Below are 14,405 nucleotides of genomic sequence, written 5' to 3' on the forward strand. Positions count from 1 at the left end.
AACTGGGCACCATAATACATACTCAAAAGATTTGCAGAGTAAAAGAAAAATATATACAATAAATAAAAATTAAAAATAATAAGATAAATAAAAAAAGAAAGGAAAGAAAAATCCTGACTGATGTACGAGACAAGGAACCTCCAAAGATGCCACTGAGTTTGCTCTCTGTTGGCCATCTCTATTAGGCATGCAGCCCAACCGCAAGACTAGTTTGTTTTCCCAGTGAGACTCCCTTGGTAAAAACTAAAGCTTTGCTTGCAAGTGATTATCAATAGGAGATAGCATCTGAGTCACGGATGAGGGCATGTGTCCACGTCTCCTATCAGCTCAAGGACCCCATCTGGTGCAGACCCGTACAGAACCTGTGCATGATGCTTCGGTCCCTGGGAGTTTATAGATTTGTCAGTCCTGTTCACTGAGAAGACCCTGTTTCCTTGGTGTCCTCCCTCTCTTCTGGCCTTTACACTTTGTCTGCCTCCTCTTTGCAGCATTTTCTGAGGCCCAAGGGCAGGGGTTTTATGGAGACATCCTGCTGAAAGCTGAATGTGCCAATATGTGTCTACATGTTGTCTGGGTCTGTATTTGTTTCTATTGCTGGAGGAAGAAACGTCTCTGATATGGTATTAACAAGGCACTGTATAGTGTATAGAAGAATGTGTTTTTTAAAACTTTTTCTTCTTCGTTATGTATTTATTTGTTTGTTTATCTATTTATTTATTTTGCATCTTGATTGCAGCTTCCCCTCCCTCCTCTTCTCCAAGTCTCTCCCTTTCCCCTACCCTCTCCTCCACCCACTTCCTCCTTTTCTCCCCAGAAAAAGAGAGGACCCCCATGGAGATCAACCCACCTTGACATATCAAGATGTAGTAGGACTAAGTAGGTGTATCTTCTATGGAGACTAGATAAGACAGTCCAGTTAGAGTAAAGGTATCCAAAGGCAGGCAACAGAGCCAGAGACAGCCCCCGCTCCTGCTGTTACCAGTACCACATGAAAACCAAGCTGCACAATTGTTGCGTGCAGAGTGCCCAAGTCCATCCTATGCATGTTTTCTGATTGATGGTTCAGTATCTGCGGACCCTATGGGTCAGCGTAGTTGACTCTGTAGGTTTTCATGTGTTGTCCTTGACCTCTCTGACTTCCTCAATCCTTTCTCCCCGCTCTTCCACAAAACTTCCCAAGCTCAGCCTAGTGTTTAGCTGTGGGTCTCTGCATTTGTTTTCTTCAGTTGCTGGGTGAAGTCTCTCATGGCATGAATCTCAAGATGGGCCAGTCATTGGTTGGCCTTTCCTCAATTTCTGCTCTATCTTTACCCCCACATATTTTGTAGGCAGGGCAAATTGTGGATCAAGTTTTTTTGTGACTGGAGGTCTTCTCTGGCTACCGGAGATGGCATTTCAGGTTCCACATCCTCTATTGCTAGAAGCCTTAGCTAGAGTCACCCTCTAGCTCCTGGAAGTTTCCGTTGTGCTAGGTTTCTAGCTCATCCCAGAAAAGCCCCAACACCGATTCCATTTTTTTTTCTCCCAGAACTTTGTCTCTCCATATTTCCCTCAATTGAACCTTCCTATTCCCAATCCCGCTCCCCCCGCCACCATGTCTCCTCCTTCCATCTATACCCAGTATATATTCTTTTTCCCCCTCTCCGTGAGAATCAAGGTTTGTCCTCTTGGAGCCTCCTCGTTACTTAGCTCCTTTGGGTCTGTGGATTGTAGCGTGGTTTTCCTGTACTTACAGTTAACATCCACTTATAAGTGAGCACACACCATGTCTGTCTTTCTTGGTCTTGTTTACCTCACTCGGGATGATCTTTCTCTAGTTCTATCCATTTGCCTGAAAATGTCATGGTGTCATTGTTTTTAATAGCTGTGTAATATTCAATTGTGTAAATGTGCTACATTTTCTTTATCCATTCTTAAGTTGAGGGATACCTAGGTTGTTTCCAGTTTCTGGCAAAAAAAAAAAAAAAATGCTTCATGAATTCGCGTGTCATCCTTGGACAGGGGCCATCTTCTCTGTATCATTTCAATTTTAGTGTATGTGCTGCCAAAGCAAGCACTAGATGAATGTCTTTAGGAGTGATTTTCTTGTTACATTTTTAGGACACTAGTATTTTGCATTTCCCTTGTTCCCTGGCCTGTCTAGTCTCATAGGTTCATAGTCACCCAAGCAGTGTCAGGGATGGGTTCCATCTCCTGGAGAGAGACTTAGGACAAATCAGATATTTGTTTATTTCCACAGGCTCTGTGCCACCATTGTGCTGGGATGTCTTGCAGTCAGGACATCATTATAAATCAAAGGGTTGTGGCTGAATTGGGGGTTACATTCTCTTTTGGTAGTGTGCAAAGTACCTTCCTGTGCAAAAGATACTAGCATGTAGGGGGAAGGCTCTGTGTAGGTACTAGCTTGATTTGTTCAAAGAATTATTTGGGGGTTGTCTTCAGCAATGGGGTCTTTCTACTGGTTTGGAGAGAACCACCAATAGTTTTGCCAACATCCTGGGTTGTTTGGGGATTCCCATGGGATTCCTTCCTCAAACAAATTAATTCAATGTAACCCAATACCGGTACGGGAAGCTTCATTTGGTTACAAGAGATGTCCCGCTGGGGCTCTGAATTCCCATTATTTGGCAGTTTTATTTAGATCACTTTCATATTTGTATATGCTTTAAGAAGCTAGTACTGAGCTAGGCGTCCATACTACCCTTCAAATGGCCCTTGATTTTAGTTGTCTCTCACTGTATTCCCTCCTTCATCTTCCACTTCTTTGCCAGTCTTCAAGTGACCCTCCAGTTTCTGTCTCTCCCATCCATTACTATCTACTTTATTACCCTTTCCCAGGAAGAAGCGGGTAATCTGCATACATCCCCCTAATCCCTTACTCTAGAGTTAACCTCTGTGGTTCTAAGTACTAGAGCTTGGTTATCATTGACTTAACAATTAATATTCACATCTAAGGAAATACATGTCATATTTTTTTTTTCTACGATTGGGATACCTCAGTTGGGATGGTTGTTTTCTAGTTCTATCCAATTACTTGTAAATTTTATGATTTTATTTTTAATGATAGAGTAGTACTCCATTGTGTAAACATAACACATTTTCTCCATCCATTCATCTGCTAAAGGACATATAGTTTGCTTCCAGTTTCTGACAATTATTAAGAGAGCAACAATGAATGCAGTTGAATAAGTGTCTCTGTGGTAGGAGGAAGCATCCTTCTGCTATGTGCCCAAGAGCGGGAAACTTGTATTTTGAGGTAGGTCAATTCCCATGTTTCTGAGGAACCACCACACTGATTTCTATAGTGACTGTACAGGTTTCTACTCTCATCAGTAACAGATGAGTGTTCCCTTATTCACATCCTCACCAGCATGAGCTGTCACTTTTGTTATGAATCTTATCTTTTCTGACAGATGTTAAGATGGAATCTCAGTGTAATTTTAATGTGAATTTTCTTGACGACTAAGGAAGTTGACAATGTCTTTAAGTGTTTCTTGGAAACTTGGGTTTCCTTTTTAGAAATTTGTTGTTTAGAACCATCCCATTTTTAAAATGGTTCATTTTTTGATATCTATCTAATATTTTGAGTTCTATATATGTTTTGAATAGCAAGCCTGTATCAGGTCTGTAGCTGGTAAAATTATCTTTCTTATTCTGTAGGCTGCCACTTCGTCTGAATGACAGTCTCCTTTGCTGTAAGAAGCTTCTCAGTTTCATGAAGTCCCATCTGTTAATTGTTGATCTTAGTGCTTGTGCGAACATTATTCTGTTCATAAAATTTTTATGCCAATGAATTCAAAACTATTTGATTTTTTTTCTTCTCTCAGGTCCAGTGTATATGATTTTATGTTGTGGTCTTTAGCCATTTGGAGTTGAGTTTTGTGCAGGATATTTAATTAATGGTTCTGTTAGGATTCTCCTACAAGCAGTTATCCAGTTAGAACAGCACAATTTGTTGAAAATGCTGTCTTTTTTCCAGTGTGTATTTCTGGCTTCTTAGTTTTAAAAAAATCAGGTGTCCATAGATGTGTGGTTTTATGTAAAAGTCTTCGATCCACATGTCTGCTTTTGGTGCCATTAGCCTGATTTTATTATTTATTACAGCTATTTATTATATTTGTTGTACAATTTGAAATAGGGATAATGTTACTTTCAACAGTTCTTTTATTATTCAGGATAGTTTTAGGTATCTTGGTTTTCTATGTTTCCATATGAAGTTTAAAATTGTCCTTTCAAGATCTATGAAGAACTGTATTAGAATTTTGATGGGGATTGCACTGAATCTGTAGAATGCTTCTGGTAGGGTAGTCATTCTCACTATATTAATCCTACTGATCCATAGTCATGAGAGGTCTTTGCATCCTCTGATTTTTTTCTCAATTTCTTTATTTAATGTCTTAAAGTTTTTCCAACATAATGTTTTAATTGATTTTTTTGTGAATTTCACATAATGCACCTTATCACACTCATTTCCCAGTCCTCCCAGGTCTGTTCCACCTCCCTTGGAACATCTCCCTTCCAAGAAAAAAACAATAAAACCCAAAACAACAACAAAAACCCTACAAGTCTAATTTGTGTTGCCCACCTACTCACTGGAACATGGTCAAACTCCAAGTGGCCAGGCCCTTAAAGAAAACGGAGTCCTTTTGGAGCTCCTGTCCACTCCAGGTCTTTCTATCTCCTACATCTTTCATGAAATTCCATGTACTCTGCCCAAAGTTTGGCTATGAGTCTCAGCCTCTGATTCGATACCTTGATCACTAGAGTCTTTCAGAGGCCCTCTGTAGTAGGCTCTTGTTCTACTCCCTGTCTTCTGCTTCTTATGTCTATCACATTTGCCCTTCTGAATGAGGATTGAGCACCTTCCTTAGGGTCTTCCTTGTTGTTTAGATTCTTTAGGACTATAGATTTTAGTATGCTTATCTTATATTATATGTCTAATAACCACTTATGAATGAGTACCATAGGCTAGGATCAGATAGAAGGGGAGGAGGACTTCCCCTATCAGTAGACTAGGGGAGTGGAATCGGAGGAGAAGAGGGATGGATGGAGGGATTGAGAGGAGATGAGAGAGGGGGCCACAGCTGAGATACAAAATGAATAAATTATAATAAATAATTAATTAATAATTAAAAAAGAAAACTGAGTCTTTCTCCATCTGCATCCCTGCCAGAGGCTGTCAGTTGTAGAGAGCTACATGTCAACATCCATATCACAAGTTTTCAGAGTTCTCTTTGATGACTTCCTGTCTAAGTTATTACTTTGGGAAGGTGTGGAGGTAGATGTCACAGAAGCCTTCTATGACTCTCTTTCTCAACTAAGTCATTGATACCACTGCACAAGTAGCTTCTTTGCCATTACCAGTCAGTGGGCACCATGATTTCCATTGACAACACATGATGGACCTCTCTCTGGTGCCAGTGCAGACTACAGACAACACAGCCCTTGTCAGCAGCACAAGCCAAAGACACCAACATGGCCTCTGGGGCACAGGTCACAGATACCAATATGCTTCCTGGTAGTAATCCAGCCCAAGGACATCAACATGGCCTCAGGTAACAGCACAGACCATGAACATTCACATGGCCTCTGTTGGCAGCAGGACCACAGACCCAGCATGGCCCTCAGTGGCAGCACAGGACACTCACATCCACATGACCCCTGGTGGCTGCATCGCCCTCAGTCTCAACATGGAATCAGGTGATGGCAAGGACATCTGCATGGCCTTTGGTGATAACAATGGCCACAGACACAAACAAATCTCCCAGCTGCAGTAGGACACTGAACCCCCACATGGTCCACAAAAATCAACAGAGCCTCAGGCAGCAGAAAAGGTCATGCATAGCAACATGGCCTCAGACTATGGACATCTACCTGACCTCTGGCATTGGATGGGCCTCTGTCATTGACATTCTCTTCAGTGGCAACCCAGGACATAGACATGAACCCCAGGCTTCAATAAGCTTGGGCCACAGGGTTGACCATGGATACCAACATAGCCTCCAGGGGCAACATGAACCGTACAGGTCTTTTAAGGAGGTCCAGTCCAGAAAGTGAACTGTTCTTCACCTTAGACATGTTGTCATAGCTTAGCTCCAGGGCTGGGCAGTATATTGGACTCTGCATAAATCTCAGGCTACTGTACACCCCCTGCTGACACTACTTACCAAAGGCAGGCTCCCCCATGAATTGCAAATTCCTCTCACACCTGCCACTACAGGTGCTCTCCACACATATTCAGTGCTCTCTTCCTTCATCTTTCGCACCTCTCCATCTCAGATTCATTTGTCATGGTGTCATTGAAAACTGCACTGTGACAACAGTGTGATTTTTTTTTTCTCCAAACAGCTTTACATGCAAATATCCATTGCAATGAGTTGTTGGTCTGGTTCAAAGTGTCTGATTTCTGACATACCATAAGTACTGGACCATAGCTGAGGATTTCCTTGGATATCCTGATGTTGCCCAGAATCCTGTCCAGGCTACCTCATGCCTTTCTACCCCCAATGACGATGACATCTTCCCCAAGGCTCGCTGAGCTCAAAGTCCCTGCTTGTAGCCAGCACCATTTTCCTGTGCTCTTTGTTTCCCAGCAGAGCAATCAGTGTGGGCTGCAGCCACAGTGACTCCATGCTGGGAGGCAGCCAGTGGGCTTAGAACTGGCCCTATTCAGTAATGACATCTTGCTCTTCAAGACTGATTCCTTCTTGTGTTCCAGCAGCTTGTAGATAGTGTAGATAGACTGACTCAAAACACTGGATCTGTGCCCAGATGTCAGCTGAGTTGGGCAGCCAGGCTTTTTCTGAGCTGCATCGGCCTGTTCCAGCCTCTTCCACCTGCTTCGTTAGAGTTACCCTAGTTGTTGGGTACAAGCTATATACTAGCTTGCTTAAATTTACCCTACATAAGATATGTTATATTATTGAGGCTATTGTGAAAGTTATTGTCTTTCCAATTTCCTTTCTCAGTCCATAGGTCATTTCTATATAGGAGGGCTACTGATTCGTGTAAGTTGATTTTGTCATTGATATCAGAGCAAAGGTAGCTTTGCTCTTTACAGGCATGGGGAGCATGGCTCTTGGCCCTGATGACAGCCCAGACCACACACATGAGCCCTCTGCAGCTGTAGAACCCCAGGCCCAGAAAAGGTCCCAGAAAGCTGTCTGGAGTTTGGCCATCACCATGGCCTCAGGTAGTTATGCAGTCCACTCAGCTCTGATTATTACTTGATATCAAAAGGAACATAGATTTAATTTTTTTTAAAAAAAAGAATGTTTTACTTTGAATTCTTGGTATTTTGTTCCCTGTATTCCAACGCTGGTCTCTACACAGGTGTCATATCTAGCAAGTTTCTTGTTATGTGTTCTCATTAATGGAAAATATAACAAGAATTTTATTTTACACAAAGGTCCAAAAATTCAAAGTGACGGTTGCCATACCAACTACATCTTATCCCCTCAGCTCATATGAATTTTTTCTATTACTTATGCCTGCTCTTAACTTTTATGCCTTAAAATATATAAAGGCAATTTGTCTGCCTTCCTACTGCTATGGGATTTGTCTACAATTTATACTTCAGGGCTCACTGTGGGACTGCGACATGGCACAGCACACAGAATTCCTCCTTTTCTTTTTTCTTTTTTCTTATTTTTTTTCCCAATGACAAAAAGGATGTGTTTCCCTTACTGCTGAAGTCCACCCATAAACTGAAGAATAAAAAAGAAACAGAAAAAAATAAAAAAATAAAAGTTGTTGCTTCACATTTTAAGGAAGAGGAAAACTAAAGTTCTTTTCTATTCCACATCTGCCTCGGTTCTCCCCAAAGCGTACGTTTTATTAAGGTGCCTTCTCCTGACATATGTGCTGTTGCTTTTTATCAGTCTTATGAGACTCTAGGCACAAATCCTCACCCTTAATCTTCCAATTCATATGGAAATTAGAGCCAGAGAGATTATTCTTGTCTATAGCTATATTTTAGGAGAAATAATAGAATCAAACTAGCTGGATGCCATTTCTTTGGACCTTTATAGGAAGAACAGTTAATGGCAACCCCACTTCAGGACATTAATTCATTCCTGCCATCTATGTAGAAAGCTACGCAACTAAACACAGCTTCATAGCCCTTCTTTTATGGCTCTTGTATTGAATATGTCACTTTTAAGAGATTATATCCCAATTAAACTGAAAGATAAGCAGGTCAGATTAACCAAGTTTTACAATAGTCAGACAAGAACAAGGTCACCAAGGAAGAAATTCTGTCATTTGGCAGAACACAAAGTTTGGGTTAAGTACACTAGATTAATAGATAAACTTGCAGCTGAGCTATCACGGAAAAAAGAAGTTAAAAACTGATGTCAGCTTTTTAAAACAGTGAAGACCTGACTCTGATCATAACCCAAATAGCTTCTAATTTGCTTGGTATGAGGACACACACTGTTCTCACTTTTTTCCCCCCCCACTTTGTAAAGACAGTTCAGGCCTCTCCAGGTCTCTGTGGAAAGTGAATGTCAGTTTACCTCTTGGAATAAAAAATAAACAAGATAGTCAAGCTGGGAATAAATTTAAATAAAATCTAATTTGCTTGCATTGTCCTCTGCACAATGTTCTCATCCATATGCAGCTTTCATGAGAGTTGTTATTTACAAGCTTCTACTGAGTATGTGATTATGTGTAAGAAGCTGTTTAAACTATTCTTAAATGAAAATAGGTATAGTTCATTGCTATCTTATTTTTCTAATTACATAAATATTAAGATTTTATGTATATACTATATACTGTGGTGAATATTGTTATATTATCACACATGAATAGATTTCTTAAGTTTGGTTTTATTGTTGTTATGATTATCTTAGGTTTATAATTTATAATGAACAGGATTTATATACAGACATTAAATTAGGTTAATTTCACAGGAATCACAATTAATTGTATAAAATCTTCATAATAAGTACTTGTTTAACCCTGAAATTATGATGTCTTCCATGTTTCAGTTTCTGTTTTCCTGACAAAGAGTTCAAATTCTTAAGAGGTACAAAGTAATTTTTGGAATTATTGTCAGTGATAACAATTTTAAAATATACTTCATCTTTGTAAACCTGAGTTTTAACAGAGAAATGATTGAATTTGAAGGGAGGAAAATTATCTTCTGTCTATTCTGCTATTTCTAATACAGGCTTACTTTGTTCAAATCATTTCATCTTCAGTTATTTAAAGTTTTTTTTTCTATTTCAAAACTTTGTTTAACTTCTTTAGAAATTGCATGTTAAATGATAGGGACAGAGAAAAAGGATATTGAAATGAAGTGATTGAAACTAAAGAAGGAAAAATGAGAATACACACTTAAAGAGCAGAGATAATCTAGCTTCTAAGAATACATACTTAGACTGGTTCTTTTATAATAAAAACATGCATGATCCCTCCTATAAGAATGAACCACAAGAAAGCATCCGGAGTTCCTTCTCAGTACAGAGATACAGTGGTGGCTTCTGAAACAGCAAGGTAAAAGTAAGAGAAGTAATAATTACCTTCTGTTTGTCTTCATAATTACAATTGGGTGCTGCGCAGGGTCTTCTTGTCCTTTAGCTAATGGCCTTGAAGAGAGTTGTTGCCAAGAAACTTAGCACAGCCATGAAATTGTGTGTGAGGGCAGATGTTTCCTTGAGTTAGTTATCACGCTGAAGGCCAACTCTGCATGATAAATTGACTCATCCAGATACTCAATCAACATGCTCTCGTGCATGTGCCCACAAAGGCAATTCTGAGTGAGATTAATATTCAGACCAGTGGAATGACAAGGTAAACTGTATTTCTTGTGTGAGCGGATATTGTTCAATGGGTTGAAGGCCTGAGTTGAACAAAAGAGCCAACTTACTTCTAGAGAAGATATTCTCCTGTCCGGCTGATTCCTAACTTGGGCGTTAGCTTTTTACAAGACTTCACGGTCAAACTGACACAGACGTTCTTCCTGGGTCGTCCTGCCAGGCTTTAGACTAGAAGTATGTCACTGTATTTTAGGCTTCTGGATCTGAACTTATGTAAACTGTTGACTTTCTTAGTTTCCATTACTACATTCATCATGCACATCCAAAGCCTTGTCACTCACAAGCCTGCTCCTTATGACACATCTCTTGACAGAAGCACACACATCACATAATCCCATTTCTTTGCATCACTGTCTAGTGCAGTCACTAAGAAAAATAACTCAGTCCATGGACTAAACATGTTCTGTCTTCTTTAAATTCAGATACCATAGTTTGAACTTCCAATGTGATGGTTTTTGGAAATGCTGTCTTTTTGAAGGTTAGATAAGGTAATTAAGATCCTTAGAGACTCCAGAGAACGCTGGATTTCCCATCCAGTGATCACATAACAGGACTTATGAGCAGAGTGAGAAGGCAGCTGTATACAACACACTGAGGAGGAATCCCCACAAGAGACTGGGCCTGCTGATAACTTAAGAGAACACTGTTATCTTCTCATACTGTCATAAAAGACAAATCAGCGGTTTAAGCCACCTTGTCTATGGATTTTGGCTTTGAGACCCATTTTGTCTAACTAAGATTTGAATAGTTTCTTATATTTTTAGATATATTCACGGTCTTATTACAATCTATTTACAGTTCTAATAAATAGATATTTCACATGTTGCTATAGAAGAAGAAACAGAAACACAATATATGGCCACATATTATCTGTCCTAAAATTGAGACTTTAATTCCATAAGTGTCCAAGATATGGTTTTCACACACCATATGAAGATATTACTGGAGCATTGTGCTGTGTGCTTTCTTATACCTACATAATCTCACTGTGATCCAAAAGTTAAGCCCAAACTCTGTCTTTCTCAGAAGCACATCTCTCCCCCTTCCTGCTCACAATCTGATGGTCATGATAAACAGCACAGATATGCTATCTTCTCTACTGCACTGATAATGGCAATGGTTAACATACAGACTTTAGAAAAATGTAAAATACTATCTACACAATGGCTTTCTAAATAATCCTGTACAGGGTCAGTGGAATGTAGACTCCAAGATCTCTCCATCTCTCCAAGAAAAGCAAGAGAGAAAGCCAATGAAATGTGTTCTGCATTCAAAATTAGTGACACTTCCCAAAGGGAAAAATGGGTTTTCCTTTAAAGATGTCATTTCCCAATCTTTAAATCACTATATGTTTCAATTTAGTAATCTAAATAGGAAGACAATTCACACATGACTTACATGTTAAGTTAACTTACAGAGTTGATTACCACGCTTAAAAATAATAATTAAAATTTTGTCTAAGGACAGCAACTGAGCAACTTCAATGTAAAAATTGAAAAAGGTAAATCAAAAGAAAAGCTGATTTCCTTATTTTTCATTACTGAGTTATATTCCATTGTGTAGATGTACCACAATTTCTGCATCCATTCTTCATTTGAGGGGCATCTGAGCTGTTTCCAGCTTCTGGCTATTAAAAATAAAGCTGCTCCAAACATGGTTGAGCAAATGTCCTTATATATGCCTAGGAATGGTATGGCTGGATCTTGAGGAAGGGCTACTCCTTGTTGTCTGAGAAAGCACCAGATAGATTTCCAGAGTGGTTGTACGAGTTTACATTCCCACCAGCACTGGAGGAGGGTTCCCCTTTCTCCACAACCTCTCTAGCATGTGTTGTCACTTGAGTTTTTCATCTTGGCCATTCTGATGGGTGTAAGGTGAAATGGTGGGACCTGGAAATGATCATCCTGAATGAGTGGTCCCAGAAGCAGAAAAACACACATGGTATATACTCACTCATATAGACATGTAATATAGGATAAACCTACTAAAATCTGTACATCTAAAGAAACTAATCAAGAGAGAGGACCATACTAAAATGCTCAATTCCCATCCTGAAAAGCAAAGAGGAAAGACATCAGAAGAAGAAGAAAACAGGAAACAAGCTAGAAACCCGCCATGGAGGGCCTCTGAAAGGCTGTGCCCTGCAGACTATCAAAGCAGATACTAAGACTTATGGCCAACTGCTGGGCAGTGTACATGGAATCTTAAGAAGTGGGAAATAATTAGATCTGGAGAGGACAGGAACTCCACAAGGAGAGCAACAGAACCAGAAATTTGAACACAGGGGTCTTCCCAGAGACTCATGCTCCAACCAAATACCATGCATGGAGATAACCTAGAACTCCTGCACAGATGTAGCCCATGACAGATTAGTGTCCAAGTGGGTTACATAGTAATGGGAAGAGGGACTGCCTCTGACATAATCTGATCGGCCTGCTCTTTGATCACCTCCCCCTGAGGGGGGAGCAGCCTTACCAGACCACAGAAGATGACAATGCAGCCACTCCTGATGAGATCTGATAGACTAAGATCAGAAGGAAGGAGAGGAGGGCCTCCCCTATCAATGGACTTGAGGAGGGGCATTCATGAAGAAGGGGGTGGGACGGTAGGATCGGAGGGGGGAGGGAGGGGCTTATGGGGGGATACAAAGTGAATAAAGTGTGATTAATTTAAAAAATATTAAACAAAAATAAATAAATAAATAAATAAATAAATAAATAAATAAGAAAAGCTGAAAAAGATTAGTATCATCTATAATTCTTCCTACACACTTAGTAGGAAGAATTATATAGTTCTACATATACTTATTATATACATACAAACAGGTTTTTTAGAAATCATCACTTTAGTTCCCTCTTCCCACACAGCTTTCTACAAGAAAGAAAGGAGTCATTAGAACCATGTTTCCTGTTTTATCAGGTATCTTCAGGACTGGCTGCAAAGTCCTCCTCTGTGGCCTAGCAGGACTGCTCCTCCCTTGAGGGGTGGGGAGGTAAAAGAGCCTGCCATTGAGTTCCTGTCAGAAATAGTCCCTGTTCCCCTTACTATGAGAAACCAATTGGTTACTGATAAAAAGGGTCAGATGAAAGAGGAGGAGGTCCTCCCCAATCTGTGGACTTGGAAAGGGGCAGGGAGGAGATGAGGGAGGGAGGGTGGGATTGGGAGGGAATAAGGGAGCAGGATACAGCTGGGATACAGAGTTAATAAAATGTAACTAATAATAATAATAAAATAACAGTAAAAAAAAAAAGAACCATGTTCACATAGAGATGCTTGGGTTAACCAAACAATGAGGATACTATCATTCTCTCTGCCTCTTGAGCTGAGGATCCACCCTTCTAGCCCTTAGTCCAGAAATAAAATTGATGGAAGCCTAATGAATCAATCTATGTACCCAACCTTTTCTAGAACATGACTTTCTCCTTAGTAAGCGGTAGGGGAGAAACAACTGGGCTGAGCAATGTTGCTAGAACAGCATCTGAGAGAGCTGTTCGTTAGCTGAGCACACTCCAACAACAAAAGGAGGAATGGCAATGGTAGCTTATTTAGCCAGACTTCCTGAAGAAGGGCAGGGAAGAGGAAGACACACTAAAGACTGACACAAGATTGCCCCCAAACTCACAGGTGGGTCCTGAAAGACAACATCAGGTGATCACAAACATAAGACACCATGAACCATTGAAGCAACAATGATTGACTAGGAGGGATCAGATCATGGCCAGATAGCAAACAAAAAGTTTCTTGATTGCTGTTCATAGAAAGGGTCTGGACCCAGAAAAGGCCAAAGACGGAACAAAGCCAGAGAAACAGAAGTGAAGTATACTTCACTATTTGATCAAGACCCATGTAAACATAGGTTTTGAAATACATTGAGATTTATGGTCCAGTATATCATTTTTGGTAATCACCTGTGTGATTGCAAAATAAAATTATTTGAGGCTATTTTAGAGTTTTCTATATTCTTACAGATTGTGGTACAGAAATAATGTATTATCCCAGGGGTCTGGTAACTTCTGCCTGTAAAGATTTCAGGTGTAATGTTACTCATTTTCAAGCTCAATTAGAGACATCCATGATTAGGAATGTGTCTTACTGGTCAGATGATGCTTCAGTTCCCTAAAATCATTAATTCTAATTAGTAGTATTCTTAAATATCAAGTTTATATTAACTAATAATTATAGAACCACAAAAGCACTCTTGTTATTACTACTTATTCAATACATAATTTTTTCAGTTTACTGCCTGCCTAATTGTGACATTCAATTATTTAAAGTTCATTATATAGATGTATGTGTGTTCACATAATATAAGCGACTGTGTGCTAGAATGTATTTTCATTCAACTTAATAAGACATGTGGTTGGGCATAAATGTGTACTCTTGTTATTTATTTTTTGGCTGTGATGTTATTATTTACCCATATTCCTAAGAAAACACTTTTTCTGAGTGTGATAGTCAGTTCATTAAAGAAATAGAATTTATAGAAATATATATGTATTATGCAAAATTAAATATTGTATATATATTCGGTTCTGCTAAAGAACTCTCACTAATACACCAGTAAAAGTATATATGCACATTATG

At 39.6% G+C, this 14,405-nt stretch overlaps 1 pseudogene; it reads right to left on the reverse strand.

Annotated features, from left to right (window-relative positions):
• Positions 1–1,956: 1,956 nt before the first annotated feature.
• On the reverse strand, positions 1,957–2,057 carry LOC129683470 (U6 spliceosomal RNA; annotated as a pseudogene).
• Positions 2,058–14,405: the final 12,348 nt, after the last annotated feature.

Source organism: Psammomys obesus, unplaced genomic scaffold, assembly GCF_907164565.1.
Source record: "Psammomys obesus unplaced genomic scaffold, mPsaObe1.curated_primary_1811, whole genome shotgun sequence".
Taxonomy (NCBI): domain Eukaryota; kingdom Metazoa; phylum Chordata; class Mammalia; order Rodentia; family Muridae; genus Psammomys; species Psammomys obesus.